General features: G+C 44.4%; 1 non-coding gene across 1 annotated transcript; it reads right to left on the bottom strand.

Moving 5' to 3' along the window:
- Positions 1–1,477: 1,477 nt before the first annotated feature.
- LOC114498298 lies at positions 1,478–1,546 on the bottom strand. The gene has a single exon (XR_003684733.1). It is a non-coding gene; the product is annotated as a small nucleolar RNA SNORD56 (small nucleolar RNA).
- Between the last annotated feature and the right edge of the window lie 14,465 nt (positions 1,547–16,011).

The raw sequence follows: 16,011 nt of genomic DNA, 5'->3' as shown, positions 1-16,011 counted from the left end.
AATGCAGACTCTCAGGCAAACCAGGCCTCTCCTCCCAGCCTTGGGCTCACCACAAAGTTTCCTCCACCTGCCTACTCAGTGCTGCCCACACCTGAAGTGGCACCTTCAGACAGAAGAGAGATTTTCCCAAAAGACATTCACCTTCCTTTGTTCACACTATTCCAAAAGGAATCAGCCTATAGTGCAATAGCTGTAATTTTCGCTGAGGCTCAGATTTCAGTCATGCCCACTGTCCGACTGGGGATCTCCACAAGGCTCTTAGCTTTCCAGGAGCTTGCTGGGGGGCTGAGGGGACCCAGTGACCACCCCATCATACAGCCAGTTTGGTCTCTACCTGTGATCTAGATCTCAGAAGTCATATAAAACACAAGAGGGATTGAACTGTCCCTCAGTTTTCTCATGCATAAAATGATTACACTAGTGTTGTTGCAAGAAAATCACGCATTAGAACAGTACTTGGCATATAAGAAATTCTTGATAAATGTTAGCTATCATTATCCATCATCAGGGACACCTGGGGAAAATATTTGGCCCAGGACCTTCTTGAATTCCCTAAATGACAAGTAAAGAATGCATATATAGGCTTCCAAATTTCTCCAAATGACATCCTTCTAGAATGTAGTGTTTCTATGTATATTCTCACAATTTAAATCATCATGAAGAGTTCTCTCTCATGTGGCCAGTATTTACTGAGATTCAGTGTCTTTGTTACCCCATGAGCACTGCCACAGACTCAGCCACGGGCAGCGGCCAATGCAGCCACGTGAAGGAAAGGTCCTCTCCATCCCCCTGCCTCCCAGAATGGAGACCTTTGCTCAGAGTCCAGCTGGGAAGTGGGCATAATTCCAGTTTGTGCCGCAACAAAGCTGCCAGATCTTATGCTATGGGCTCATTCCATCAGGGACTGTTCAAGCCAAGGAAATTGGAACTATGGCTGCCAGGGGCCGACACGGTTTTTCCTAAGGTGCATTTCCTGGGACGCTCGTTCCGGTGTTGAGTCATTGCTGAGCTGCCCGGTGAGTCTGAAAAGCACTGGCACTGTAAGCAAGTTCCTTTTTGGAGGACATCTTCATCTTTCACGTGTTAGCAGAGTCTGCAACGGAGAGATGGGACGACGTGCTTTCTCAAACTCATTTGACCCTTCTGCTCGCTTGTATTGACAGGACAACCTGTGGGACCCAGCGTTCTGGAGCAGTGCTTTGCAAGTCTTCACCTGCACAGGGCCCACCTGAGGGGCTCACTAAGGTGCAGTTTCTGATTTGTAAGGTCTTGGGAGGAGCCTGAGATTCTGCATTTCTTCTTCTTTTTTATTAAGGATAGCTGTGTCTCCACCTGTTGTCAAATCTTCTCCCCAAATACTCTTGTGAGCACCTCTGGATGTGTGTGTGTGTATGGAGGGGGGGGAGTAGACAAAGCCTGTCAGTTCCTAAAGGGACAAAGTACTCCCCACCTGCAGGGTTTCCTCCACCCTTAGCTTCCACTCAGACCCAAGGTCTCAACGCTCAAGGTGAATTGCTGTTGATGAAAAATGTTGCCGTCATTGCAGAAGCTGCTAAGGTATTCAGTCCCTGACTCCCAGTTGACAACTCCCCTAGCCATACCAGAGAAACAATCTATTTGGGAGGCAATACTGCATTTGTTTGCCGGGTAATGGGAGGTGCGGCCTTTGTTCCTGGCAGCTGCTCGGCCAGTGAAAGTAGAGTGGAAAATAAGTCTGTATTTTGGGCTGCTACCTCTTGTCTTCAAGGCTCTGGGGGAAGAATATTCCGTGGAAAGTTTAAGATCAGAAATTTCAACCCCACTAACCAAGGCAGTTTCTCCCCGCTCCCCAGTCTCCAGAGTGAGCTTCAGGCTGGGATGGGTCTCTATCCCACCTCATGTCACCCCACAGCTCCCAGAAGCAGAGGGAAGTCATCCAATGTCACTGGCCTGGAAACGTGGTCCCTTTGCTGGGCCCTGGGAGTCACTCAGACAAGATTCTGCATTTCTATCATGCTCCTTGGAGGTGCTGATGCTAGTGGTTCACAGACCACACTTTGAACGGTGGGTCTTGAGGAGATATTTCTAAAAGGTGTGTCTGCTGCATTCCCTACCTCAGGAGCTCTGTGACATTCCTGCCACAGTCCTAATGCCTGCTGAAGGGCTTGGGTCCTATGAAAAGTGGACCAGGCTTTGAGCCAGAGTGGAAGCTCATGAAGACAGGGAGTTCCATCTGTTTTGCTCCCAGCTGTATGTCCAGAACCTAGAACTGTGCCTGGATCACAGAGGTCCTCTGTGCAGCAGTAGCATCATGAGGGAAATTCAGCAAATATGCCCTTTTCCAGGCATTTTCTGAAACATTTGCTGTACTGAGTTGTGGTAGACAAGAGTCCTTAAGTGGTCCAGAACTGTTGCAAACTCACCAAAATCTTGAAAACCAGTTGAAGTACTTCTTAAACTTACAAGTCAGATTTACCCAGGTATATGGAAGGCTCCAGCTGTGCAGACCTAGCTGTTTTCCTGGTTCAGGAGCCTCAGCACAGGTGGTCTCCAAGTGAATCTCGGGGAAAGAGTGCGGCCTGCTGGAGCACTTGGGGGTGTGGCCACAGACCTTCAGGATGAAGCACTTGCTTTAGGATGGCTCCAAAGCATCCCAGGCCAAGTCCAGGGGCAACTTACTAAACCAGGATCGCTGATCTGGCCTCGTTCTTGTCCTGATGATCACATTGCTGATTCAGGCAGGGAGCCAGATTCCACGTTCTTCAACAATTTGTTTTTCTGTTTGTTTACTTGTTTTGATCTGAGAGAACAGGAAGAGACACTATTTATTACCATGGTAACTGCTTAACAATTTTGGAATAAGGGAACCTGGGGGCCAAGTCTCCTCTAGTTAAGTTCCTACTTTCCAAGAATTTATAATCTTAGGGAGCAAGGCTCTGAAAACATGAGTTGTGAAGCCAGGGGGACGTACAGGGAGGGCTTTTCAGTGATTCCTGAGCTGGGGCAATCTCAAGGATTTCCCCAAAATGAAAAGCAAAAATGAACTAAAACTTCAAACACTTGGATAATAGGGGAGGATAAAGGAAGAGTGTGAGATAGTATGAAGAGGAACTTCCACAGGCATAATTTGGGAGGCAATGACTAAGGTAGTCTGTTGGAGGAAAGTTTGGGGAATAGTGGGTAGTGAAGCAAAACTGGAAGTGGAGTGTAGAAAGCCTTGAATATCAGCCCAGGTGGCCGGAACCTCTGGGCCCACCCATTTATTTATTTATTTATTTTTAAAGATTTATTTATTTTCAGAGAGGGAAGGGAGGGAGAAAGAGAGAGAGAGAGAGAAACATCAGTGTGTGGTTGCCGGGGGTCATGGCTTGCAACCCAGGCATGTGCCCTGACTGGGAATCGAACCTGCGACACTTTGGTTCGCAGCCCATGCTCAATCCACTGAGCTATGCCAGCCAGGGCTGGCCCACCCCTTTAGAACAAGAGTCTGACACGGACAAACGTGGTGTCTGCCAGGGGCATGGCGACTGTGGGGAGGAGGGTTGGTGGAGAGGGAAGAGCACACGGGGGGAGCAATAAATAGTGATGAAAAAATAAAATAAATAAAATAAATTTTAAAAAGAACTAGAGTCTGAGATGTATATGCTATTAGGTTCAGGCTGCCAGGAAGCAGTCACAGAGAGACAGGCTCCCGAGCGAAGCCAAGGCAGGGGCAAGAGATGGGTGGGAAGTGAGAGGGTCTGGCCACTAGGTAGAGCTGCAGAGCTCACGCACTGCACCTCAGTGGCTGACAGAGAGAGCAGGGGAGCACTAAAAGGCCGCTCTCATCCGTTACTCCCAGGGAGCTTCGCACCCTGGCATGGGCTGCCTTCTACACTGTGGCTCCTCTGTCCAGGTGTTCACTACGGTGCCCAGGTAGGACGGCAGCAGTCTGATCAGCTCAAGCTTTGGGATGTTTTCTCCTTGTGGCGAGGCATTTTCTGGGAGCAGCAAGTTGTGTACATTCCCCGTGTGTCCCAGGGAGGGCACTGCTCAGCTTTACACAGGATAACAGAGCCCTGAATACACAGTTGTTCCGAGAATGCAGTCAGAACCAGAGCAAACCAGTTTTCTTCTCTTACTGGCTGGCAGAGCAAGTGAGCAAGTGGTTTGTGATTGTCCACTTCCACCAAATTCAACCAAACCTTACTGCAAGGATGACTTGGCTCTCATTCCGGCAATAAGTAAGGACGGAGCATCCACAGCCCTAAAGATCCTAGAGCTGTACCCACAGCCATGTGTCCCCAGTGGTGTGAGAGGAGACTTGCATGCTTCAGCAAGCATCCCGAGTTTCCCTGCTCACGGCAGCGAAACCACACATGCAGACGATCTGCAAAAGTGTAGAGGGCTCAAAGGACTGTTCTTGTAAGGGGAACTACTGGTATTTTCGTTTCCCCGTCACTGTGATGACCAAAAATTTTCACTGATGTGTTTCAAAGAACCCCTTGGGAGAGTTCACCCTCAAATGAAAACAAGTGATAGAAAAGAAATAGAAGAGAAAACTGGAGCCCAGGAACTTGTCTGGGGTCACACAGCCAGAGAGAGGCAAAGCAAGAATTAGCACATAGGTTGCCCACTCCTCACTGCTTGTCAATAGCTTTCCCACTCCCCACAGGACCTGGTTCCCCAACCCCCGCCCCCCCCCCCCACACACACACTGTAAACAGTCTCTAGGTTTCTGAACTGAGACCACAGCAAAGTGGAGCCATGTGATCTAATTTCATTCCTGGTCCCCAAATGCTCAAGTCAGTTAAACAGATAAAAGGGAGAAGGGTGGTCAGTTTCCTTACTTTTGTCTGCAACTCCTTTGTCTGGTCTTTCAGGGCTGGGTGCCCATGAGCACAGGTGACGGGGGCTGTTGGCTGGCCTTGACTCCCAAAATCCCCCACTGTCCAGCTGGGACCTCGCTCTCCACTGGGCTGGACAGCATCCCACACACAGTCTTCGCAGGCTGAGTAGTGACTTGCCATTGTGTTCACCTTCCTGATATTTACTGGGTGAAACAGCCCCTCTGCTTGCATGGTGACTGTGCTTACAGTGAGTGGCATAAACTTACTCTTGGAAGAGGCTAGGCAGAGGGCCCAGTGGAAGGCAGGGGCAGTGTCCCACCCACCTAGGAGCCTTTGACTAAGGCTCCCCCTTGCCTCTTCCTGGAGCCAGTGCGACCCTGGGAGGTTTGGATCATGGCTCAGAGCCAGGCATGGGCTTCAAAGTCATGCCCTACGATCTCCAGAAATAGAACTCAGAAAGGGCCTTTTGACAGATTCCTGGGTCCCTTGCACTAGTAGCTAATACTAGATATCGGACAATAAATAAATTTTATTATAACTTTTATTATTGCTCTCATATCTTTAAACTTTCCAATATGTAATATTTGATAATACAAAAGGTATATGTAATGTATATTGAAGCAAATAATTGAAATAAAAAAGCCCACCAACAACTTAAGGATTAAAATACCACCAGTAGCTTTTTGTCTGCCTAGGTACCCCTCTCCTATACCACATTATTTCTAAGCCTACCCAGGTCCTCCCTTTTCTGAATGTTGTTGTTTACTGTGTCATTGCTTTATTGTTATATTTTATCACACTCTTATACATTTTTAGGCAACATGGATATTGTTTCATCATATTCTTTTTGAACATTAGGAAAAGATCATAAGCTATGTGAGCTATGCTGTTTTTTAAATTAGAAAATATGTTTGTGAGATTTATTCATGTTGATGCAAATAGCTGTGTTTTGTTCATTTTCATTCTTGCACATTTCTCCAGTACCTCATGTACAAGAGTTTCTCTAGGGATAGAATTGATAGCTCACAGAGATAGCAAATTGTCAACTATACTATATACTGCCAAATCATTGTGCAAAGTGATTATACAAATTTCAGTGCTACTAGCAGTGCGTAAAAGTTCCCACTAACCCACATCCTCATACACACTTGCTATCATCTTAACTTTCCTAGTTTAGTGTACATGTGAAATAGTATCTCATTGGTCTTAGTCTTTATTTCCCTGATTACTACTGAGATTCAACACATTTTCCTGTTTATTTGTCATTTGTGTTTGCTCATCTGTAATATACCTGTTAGTATTGTGTTCCCATTTGGGGAAGGGATTGTTCTAATTGATTTGCAGAATTTTAAAAAATATAATCAGGATATTGATTCCTTATCAGTGATAGCTATTATGTTAAAATTATCTTCCCTTAAGATGTTCGATACTTTCACTTTCTCCATAAGGGTCTTTTGATGATAATAATGTATTTGCCATAGCAATGTTTTTTCTGCCCCAATACACACTGTGGAGCAAAAGGTTTACAGTTTTGAGTAAGCAAAACACAGTTTATTCTTGTATTTTCATTTATTAACTATTGTATTATTTTCCATAAGAATAACTGTAAGCATACTTTTGCCCCACCCTGTAGTGTAAGGTTTGACAAGCTACTCCTCCTCTATAAGATACCTGCTTCATCCACAACACAGAGACACCATCAGGACTGAGCAAGAGAACCAAACAGCTTTGAAATATACAAGGGTTATTTATGTACATAAAAGAATTATTAGGATGACTTCCTGTCAAGATGGGGGCATAGGTGAATATGGCTCACCTCCTTGCGCAAACACAGCAAAAATTACAGCTAAACTACAAAACAACTGTCACCCAGAATCATCACAAAATCTAGCTGTATAGAAGTCTGAGAAACTAGAAGTTAAGGAAGTCACATTCACATAGATGCATAGGAGGGGCTGAGCTGTGGAGTCATGTGGAGATGCATCAAGATGCCCAAGGTGCATAACAGGTGGTCCCACACATGTGTGTGCCAGATAAAAATTGGGAGGGATTCCTTGGGAGCAAGAGATCCCACCCCCACACCAGACCACTCAGCCCAGGGTTCCAGTGCCAGGAAGAAAAGTCCCCACAACTTCTGGCTGTAAAAACCAGTGAGGGCTGGGGTGGCAGAAGAAACTGCAAGATTCACAGGCACCTCCTCCTAAAGGGCCCACAACAGGCTTCAGATTTAAACAGACTCACTCCCTCTGGGCTATAGCACCAGGGCAGCAGCTGGAAGGGCATCAGGGGCTTATGGGGAGAAACTGAAATGTCTGGCATCAGAGCAAGTGCCAGGGAACAGTTTCCTTCTGGACAAAACTCCAGAGGCCAGGCAGCAGCATTGTTCACCTTCTGAGTCGTCCCCCACACAGAGCCACAGAGCAGTGACACCACATCTGAGACTCCGTCAATCTGGTTCACACAGGTTGCTCCACCCAGGCAATTACCTAAGACTCTATCCCATCCAACCTACTGGTGCACTTTTCTACAAATGGCCACACTACTAAGACAGGCAGTTATACAGCTCTCCTTAATACAAACAGACAAACACAGGAAGGCTGCAAAATGAGAAGACAGAGAAACATGGCCCAGATGAAAGAACAGAACAAAACTCCAGGAAAAGAGCTAAACAGAATGGAGATAAACAAACTAACAGATGCAGAGTTCAAAACACTGGTTATTAAGATGCTCAAGGAACTCATTGGGAACTTCAATAGCAGTTTTGGGTATGAACCTGTGACAAAGCAAGCCAGCCCTGAACATTTCTGTGTGCCCCTTGGATGGGAGAGTAGGCAGCAACCTGCCTATGCCTAAAATACACTCAGCTTTCTGCCCCCAAATGTCTGTTATTGTCAAAGAGCTGGTAGTGGGTTCCTAGATTCAACAAGGGATGAGTTTCTGGAGTGGCGTTTGGATGCATTTGCCTCCTGGATGAAAACAAGTCACACTAACCTTTCCCAGCTCTTCCCTTTGGGGTCCCAAACCTGGACACCACTGGGCCTGGGGTTTCCCTCTTATACAGAGATACTATCTTTATCCCAAAACTGCCTGTCGATACAGTCAAGCTGCAGAGGTCACAGGGGACTTGGAATCCTGTGGATGCCATTTTCCAGGCCCAGTTTCAGAGCTCCCTCAGGCTGTGCATCCAACTCAGCACCTCCCTGGAGCATTCACAGCCGACTCCCCTCCTGGCCCTTAGGGGAGGCTGCCTTACACTATTACCATCTCTGTATGAATGGTTCTGAGTGCCTTTTAATTAGCCACCGAAGTGTGTATATATTATTGATGCATCTACATTTTAAACACAGGGGGTTGCTATGGGGATGACTATTAGTTGCTTGTAACTGGGATTCTTCCCAGGCACAAATCTGCACCAAGGAATTCTGGAAGTTTAGAGCTATATACTTAGTTCTGTATAGTAAAACTTTGAGTGTAGTGACCAATGTGAAGTTTAAAGTCATTATTCTGAAAGAAAAATTAAGAAAAATGTGGTACGGTCCCATCGTTTTTTCTCTTTTTTTTACCCCCTTCCTACTTGGGACCAAAGGTATTCCTTCCTTTTTCCTCTTTCCTGCTAAATGTCCCGTGCATGCCTCTGACTTTCAGCGTATGGTACTGACATTTTCCAGGGATGCAGCGTCAGAACCCAGTCCTGTCTTTTCACCCCTGTTTCCTAGGTCAGACATATTCTGACTCCTTACTCTAAGGCCAAGGTCACTCACACCCCCACATCCCAAGAAATGTGCCCTTTCTGTATTTCCCAGTTTACAAGACATCTGGTTTTCTAGCAAATCTTGAAGTGAGTTCATAGACAAAAGTAGGATCGCTCAATAGGGGCTCTGACCATCATTTCATAGTTTTGAATTTACAAAGTTGCCACCCATGAACATTTATTTACTTCTTCCCAGATTCTTTCTCTGCAATGAGGCAAACCTTTGTTATGGCTTTGTGGCACATAAAAACTGGGCTTTCCCTAAGAGTGCCTGAACTGAATGAAAATGTAATCAATGTGTCCATTTTTATAGACCCTAGGACCCTTTGTTAAAACAATTAAATAGCATATAACCCAGCAATCCTAAACAACGTAAAAGGGTTATGCAGGCTATACACACTATTACCTCCCACGAGGGTAATATAATATCAGATAAGTTAATTATGATGCTTCCATGGATCAGAGAAAGAGCAGAACTCCTCAGTTTCTGCCTTTCCTCCAACTTTTCTGTCAGGAGTTGGAAAAGAGAATAGACAGTGATAAAGGGCAGATCAGACCTTTAACTTCATTCAACATGCTGGGCTGGTTAAATTAGAGCTGAAAAGAATGGGACATGTGAATGACATCACATAGGCAATGACTTCCTAGGGCTTAAAGACCAGGAGAGGCACCAAAGGACCAGAAACAAGAGGTCACAGTCCCTGCAATCCTGAATTTTAAAATATTGAAGGTGAAGAACTTGAGAGCAAAAGCAGGCCAGGAACTAGAAGGGGCCCTGCACATCCATGGTCCTAACGGAGCTGAGGTTGGGGGCCATGTGATGTGGCACCATCAAAGGAGAAATAAGCTGGGGGTTTTCCGTGATTGTACAGCCCAACAAGGGTCCCCAGGAGGATGGGATGTCCAGCACATTAACAGCACTAGGGTGTTTCCAAACGAGAGCACAAGGATGCCCCTGGACTCAGCACACCTGGCCACAGCTAGAACATTGAGTCATCCTCTGTTGGACCTGATATTGTATAAAGAAAAATTTCATATGACATTTATTTTGAGCAACATGGTCGGCACTTTGATTTGGGATTTTATCACAAAGAGATAAACATTGCAGGACCTTGAAAGACAGGAGTTTATTCAAACAGTGCATCAAGGAATTCTTTTCCCAGTCTTTCTCTTCTCTGTCTGAAGGTGAGAGTCCCCAACTGTCTGGATGGTCCTGGGCCCAGGATCCAGCGCGGCTTGCTCAGTGATGGGTGTACGTGGTAGAGAGAGGGTGGCTCTTAGACTCATAAACAAGCCTTGGTGAACTCAGCCAGCCAACTGCATCAAGGAGAAAATAAGCCACACATTTTACTCCATTTTTGACTCAACCTAAAGCATATTTCCTAACAATGAGGGCTGTTTTAAAATAAAATTGGCTGCCTTGGGAAGGAGTGAGTTCTTCCTCATTGGAAGTGTCCAAGAGCAGAGGCTGGAAGACCACAGATACAGGCTGACAAAAGGCTGGGCAGAAGTGATGCCAGGTCCTCTTCTAAACCTGACACTGTGATCCTGCATTTGGACCACCTTGTTTTTTTTTCTGATAATGAAATTTCCCAAATAGCTGATTTTCTTAATTTGGAGTTTGTAGCCCCCTCTATGAATGACGATTTTAGGGTCCTGAATCCATTTTAAAATAAAAGTCCTTGTAGATATTTTTTAAATCTCTGTCCCTTCTGACACTGCCTCCAATCACTCTGCTACAAGCACCAGAATTCATAAGAACAGAGGGACTGTACTATTTTGCCTTCCTAGCTTTGCAGGTCCACTGGAAACAACACCATTTTGTCTCCTCTGGCTCCCTCTTCAATCCCTTCAGCCTTTTGGCAAAGCAGGGATCAAAAACCTTTATGAGGAATGTGAACACACCATGGTAAAAGCCAACCTCTGATTGTTTTCTCCTCCTCACCTGTTTTCCCCCTCTGCTCAGTCCAAATCCATTTGAAGCAAATTACAAATTACTGCTAATTTAGGTCTATTAGAAGATTTACAAATTAAACATATTCCCATTGGTTTCCCTAGCAGCCATCTCTGAGTCACATAATGAGATAAAACTACTGGTCTATTTAATAAAGTCTGATATTAAGAGAAGTCCAACTATGTAATTCACAGTGAGTACCCACACTGGTGTGGGCAGAAAGAGCACCTGGCAGGTAGGCAGGTCACCTATATGCAAGTTTCAGTCCACTGGGGTCCCAGAACATAGGCATATCCCAAGGCATTGGTGGTTGTGCCCCATCAATACATATGGGTCTGAGCCATGCTAAAGGGACAGAGACTCGGGTGCTCCTGACTGAAAACAACAGGCACAGAGCAATTTTCAGCAAGGGGTTCTACTTGGACAAAGCCAAAACACAATGAGATTTGAGACAGGGCCAGGTTTTCCAGTTCTGTAGGGTCTAGGCAGGGCATAAGGCAGCAGGGCCAGGCCAGGCAAGGGGGCAGTCCTGGGTAACCCACTTCAGGATGCTGCCAGCGCCTGGCGGGGAGTCTGGAAGGGTGGACTGGCAGAGAGCATTCAGTTCTCAGCTTTGTGCCTGCACAATAAGGGGCTTGAGTTATACCATTTCAAGGCCCCTTTCAGAAGCTCCTTTACATAGTAGGTCTCCTCTGGTTTTGAACAGTTTAAAAATAGCTGTATTTACAATCAGATAGGGATGAAAATAGTAGCTTTATTGATGGCCATGTCAGAGCACTTCAACTGGACTCGCAACCAAATGACCTTCAAAATGGCATAACCCTGACCTAGTCTGGACCTGTACATGGGTAGAATTGTGGATACGGTACAGACTGTCTCTAACCCCTGGATTCTGTAGAAAGAAAGACATGGTCCTGGGCTGAGATCCAACTGTTCTTCCCACGGGAAAGCAGAAGCAGTGAAAAAAGTCTCCATCCTATGTGCAGTCCGCCTGAAAGAGAGAGCCCACCATGCAGAGCCCTTCTCCAGCCTCCCCAGGAGGAGCAGTCTCTCCCTCCCGTGGAGGTGGTGAAGGAGAGGGAGACAGAGAGAACAAGCTAACTTCCCAATCACTCAAACAATGCTAAAGTTCCTGTTTTGTAAACTGGCAAGAATGCAGAAGAGAAAATGGTTCCCTAACACAAGCAGGGAGGTGTTGAATGAAATTCTCAAGGCATACAGTCAGCTCAGCTCATGGTAGATGCTCCTTGCCTCTCTCTCCTTGCTCCCCAGAGAACAGACATTTGGCCACCCACACCTCCGCAGCTCTTAGCAGCTGTGAAGGAGGCATTTACTGTCACCCACACACATACTTTGACAAAAGTCAAAGTCCCTGGGAAAATTACAGTCTGCAGTAGGACATATGATTTCTATCCATTGATAGGTTTGAGTAGAATGGAGCTATTGAGTTATTGAACTTGTAAGGCCATAAACATTTTTTTAAAGTTTTCCAATATTTCACACTATGACTGAACTATAGAAACTTATAATTTTCCTTGTAAAGCATGAGTATGTTTATAAGCATGTGTTTTACAAAGTCCCTCCTGCTCGTCTTTCTGAATTGTCACCATTGGGAGATTCATTTCCCAACAGAATATGTAGCATTGGGTGTGACACAGCAGTTGGGAACAGAGGCTTTTGAGCTAGCCTGCATGAATTTGAACTTTGGCTTTGTCATGTATGAGATGTGTGACTGTAGACAATTTAATTGTCCTCCTCTGAAGTCACCTGTCCATCCTGTGTGTGTGCATGTGTGTTTGCCTGCAAAATGGAAATGATGGTACTTACCTCATAGTGCTGTTGTGGTGATAAATGGAGTTAGTACACGAGAAGTTCTCTGACAGGTGCCAGGCACACAGTAAGTACTGTGTGAGAGCAGGCTCCTGTTATCATTCTTTGTTTGGGCTTTAATGTTTCTATCTGTAAATGAGTTGGATCACACATCTGTAGTATAGACACTGATGTCCCTTTCAGCTCTCATCTTCAATTTCATGGGTTCTAGCTAAGTCTAGCCTCTGCTTCTAATTTCCTACATCATGCTGGCAAACCATCTAAAATGGACAAACAGCTATGTGACCTTGAAGAGGTTACTTTATGTTTCCAGGCTTCATTGTCCTCACCTATCCCTCCTGCTTAACTCTTCTAGGACACCAAACAAAATAGTACACACTTCTAAGTGGAAAAATATTCCTGGTTCCCCTGAACCTGGGCCCCAGGTCCAGAGCCGCCATCTCCTTACTCACAAGAAAGGTGCCCTTGAAGGCAGTGGTCTGAGCGAGGCATTTGTGAGGTTAGCTCCCACTCTGTGAAGGGGAAATCATGGAAGGTCACCTCCACAAGCACGTGGCAGTACTGAAGGCTTTCTCAGTGGCCTTCAGGGCCTCATAATTCTGTTGCCTTTCCCATCCTCTTTTTTGGGTGAAGTCAATTGGCAATTGCTACAGCTAAAGGAAAGTATTACACACACTCAGTTCAAGCCTCACTCCAAGCCAGTGACTGTCCTTCATTCCTTTCAATCAGGAATTCTGGAGCCACTGGTGCATGCCGGCTTCCTGTGAATGTTCACCCACGCATGCTCTGGTCTGTTGCACAGTGACTCAGGCAACAATCTTAACAACTATTTTGCCGTAGCCAACAGGGTTGTCCAGTCTTCCGGTCTCCGATATCTGTTTCCTCACAAAGCTGATGTTATATGCTCTAGTTTTCTGTTGTGGGAACACCCACTTCAAAGTACCAATTTCTAATTTGCTGAGGGTGGTCTGAGCTATGCTGTGATTGCAGGTAGGCCCAAGCAGGTAATGGCTCAAGAGGAAAGCAGTTTACTTCTCACCTGTCTGAAGGTCTAGCAGGTTGGATGATTCTTCCTGAAGCAGTGATTCAGGAAACAGAGCTCCTGCTATCCTGTGGTCCTACCGTCTTCAATGCATGGCCCACAGAGCAGTCTGAGAGTTCTCCATTCCAGTGTGACAGGGAAGGGGAATGAGAAAGCGCCTAGAGGACAGGTCTGGAAGGGTCATACATGACTTTCATCCATGATGTTCTGCTTGGCCAGAACTCAGTCACACAGCACCATCTAATACAAAGGAGACTGGGGAATATAGTCCAGCTGTGCAGCCATGAAGAGGAAATCAGTTTAGTGAACATCCTGCCAGTCTCTACTACTGTTAGCTATTGCATTGGCCTCAAGTTCCGTCTGTTCTACCTCCCTAATATCTCTAAAACTTTTCTATTCTTCTCTATTTCCACTATCACCTCCTTTATTTTCTATCCTTTCACAGTTTGTTATAATACCTCCTTTTTTCTCATTCTAACCTCTTATCCTTACAATTTCCTTTAGACACTTACCAGTTATTTATCTAAAACTCAGATCTGATCATATTACTTTCCTTCCCCAAAACATCAGTGCCCCCCACAACTATGCTTACAGAATAAGATGCAAACTCTTTGGCCTGGAACATATGTCCTATTCACCCTGTGCTCTCACACATTGAACCTCTGCATTGCCTTGCTCAGGTCCTTATGTCTTCCATGTTGGTGCATGTGATGTTCTTTCAGCCTCTACTACCTCTTAAAACTTAAAACTATGCTCATATGTCATACCCTCCATGAAGTTGTCCTCAAGTTCCTAGCTGAAAGTGTTCTTTCCTCCAACATTCTCATAGTCCTTTGTTTATCTCTGTATTTGATTCTTATGCTTTTACTGGGATATATTACATCATTCTTATTATTCTTGGGTTATGTGTCTAAGAGCAAATGTGTATTAGCAAAGAGCAAAACCAATTGAAAAGCTACAAGTATTCACATGTCTCCACATTGTACAGGAAAACAAAATTAATATTCTTGGGAAAGTTGTCAGTTTAAAACTTTATCAAATCAGATTCTTTATGCAATCCCCAGGAGTCGGAAGGAAACATCTCTCCCACTGCTGGTACAGGGGAAGGAAACCTCTTGTTTCTGGCTAAGAATACTTCAGTTATTGTAAAGCCTTTATTTTAAACACCAGTCTCTGGAATTTTATTAATTAGTCCCAAATTTCAAAAGCAGGATTGTGAGTATTGTATGGGAAGGAGAGAAAAAGAAAAATTAATTTTACAATGAAGACATTTGACAAACACTACTTCAGCCAGGCCATCAAGGATAACGTCAATAATATTGTCATGTTGATAGTACACACCATGATACGGTGAGAGGAGAGTGATACTGCACCTGTGGTCTTCCTCCCAAAATGATACCCCCGGTAATTATGAGAAAAATACCAGGTAAGTCCCAAATGAGAGACATTCTACAAAATAATCTGACAACTAATCCTCAAAACATTCAAGGTCATCAAAAACAGGGAAAGTCTGAGAAACCATAATAATCAAGAGGAAACTAAGGAGACATGATAACTAAATGGTGTGGGATCTTGAGGCCCAGGGAGGACATTAGAAAAGAAAATGAGGAAATCTGAATAAGGAATGGACTTGACATGGGGGTTTAAATACAGTGTAGGGAATAGAGTTAATAATATTGTAATAATTGTATGGTGTCAGGTGGGTACTAGACTTATTGGGGTGATTACTTCATAAGTTATATAAATGTCTAATTACTTACTATGTTGTACAATTAAAAACTAATATAATATTGTATGTCAACTGTAATTGAAAAATAAAACATTTTTTGCCTTGGCTGGTGTAGCTTAGTGGATTGAATGCCAACCTATGAACCAAAGGGCCGCTGGTTCAATTCCCAGTCCAGGGCACATGCCTGGGCTGCAGGCCAGGTCTCCAGTAGTAGGTGCACAAGAGGCAACCACACATTGATGTTTCTCTCCCTTTCTTTTTCCCTCCTTCCCCCTCTCTAAAAATATAAATAAAATCTTAAGAAAAAAAGAAAAGAAAAATGAAACATTTGTTTTAAATAAGGAACTTGAGTTAATAATCATGTATCCATATTAATTCATTTATTGTGACAAATTTACCATACTAATAATGACAATAGAGGAAACTGGCTGTGAGATATGTGGGAAGTCTCCGTACTATCACATGGTTAATTAATTGTATGCATCGACTAGGCTGTGCCATTATACCCAGTTATTTGCTCAAGCACAAATCTAGATGTTTCTATGAAGATATTTTTTAGGTGTTATTAACAGTATATCAGTAGACTTGAGTGAGGCATATTATCCTCTGTAATGTGGGTGCGCCTTGCTCAATCAGTTGAAAGCCTTCAGAGAAAAGACTGAGGTCCTCTTAGCAGAAATATGAACAAAATATGAACTTGAGTTTATAATAATATATCAGTATGGGTTCATCAATTGCGACAAATACACCATACCAATGTAAGATGTTCATAATAGGGGAAACTGACTGTGAGGTATACGGTGATTCACTTTATTAGCATTGCAATAGTTCTATAAACCTAAAACTGTTCTAAAATTTAAAAATTGTTAGAAAAATCAGACTTGAGAATTTAATTTT

This window comes from Phyllostomus discolor, chromosome 5 (assembly GCF_004126475.2).
Source record: "Phyllostomus discolor isolate MPI-MPIP mPhyDis1 chromosome 5, mPhyDis1.pri.v3, whole genome shotgun sequence".
Lineage (NCBI taxonomy): Eukaryota > Metazoa > Chordata > Mammalia > Chiroptera > Phyllostomidae > Phyllostomus > Phyllostomus discolor.
This window is presented reverse-complemented; position numbering and strand designations above follow the sequence as displayed.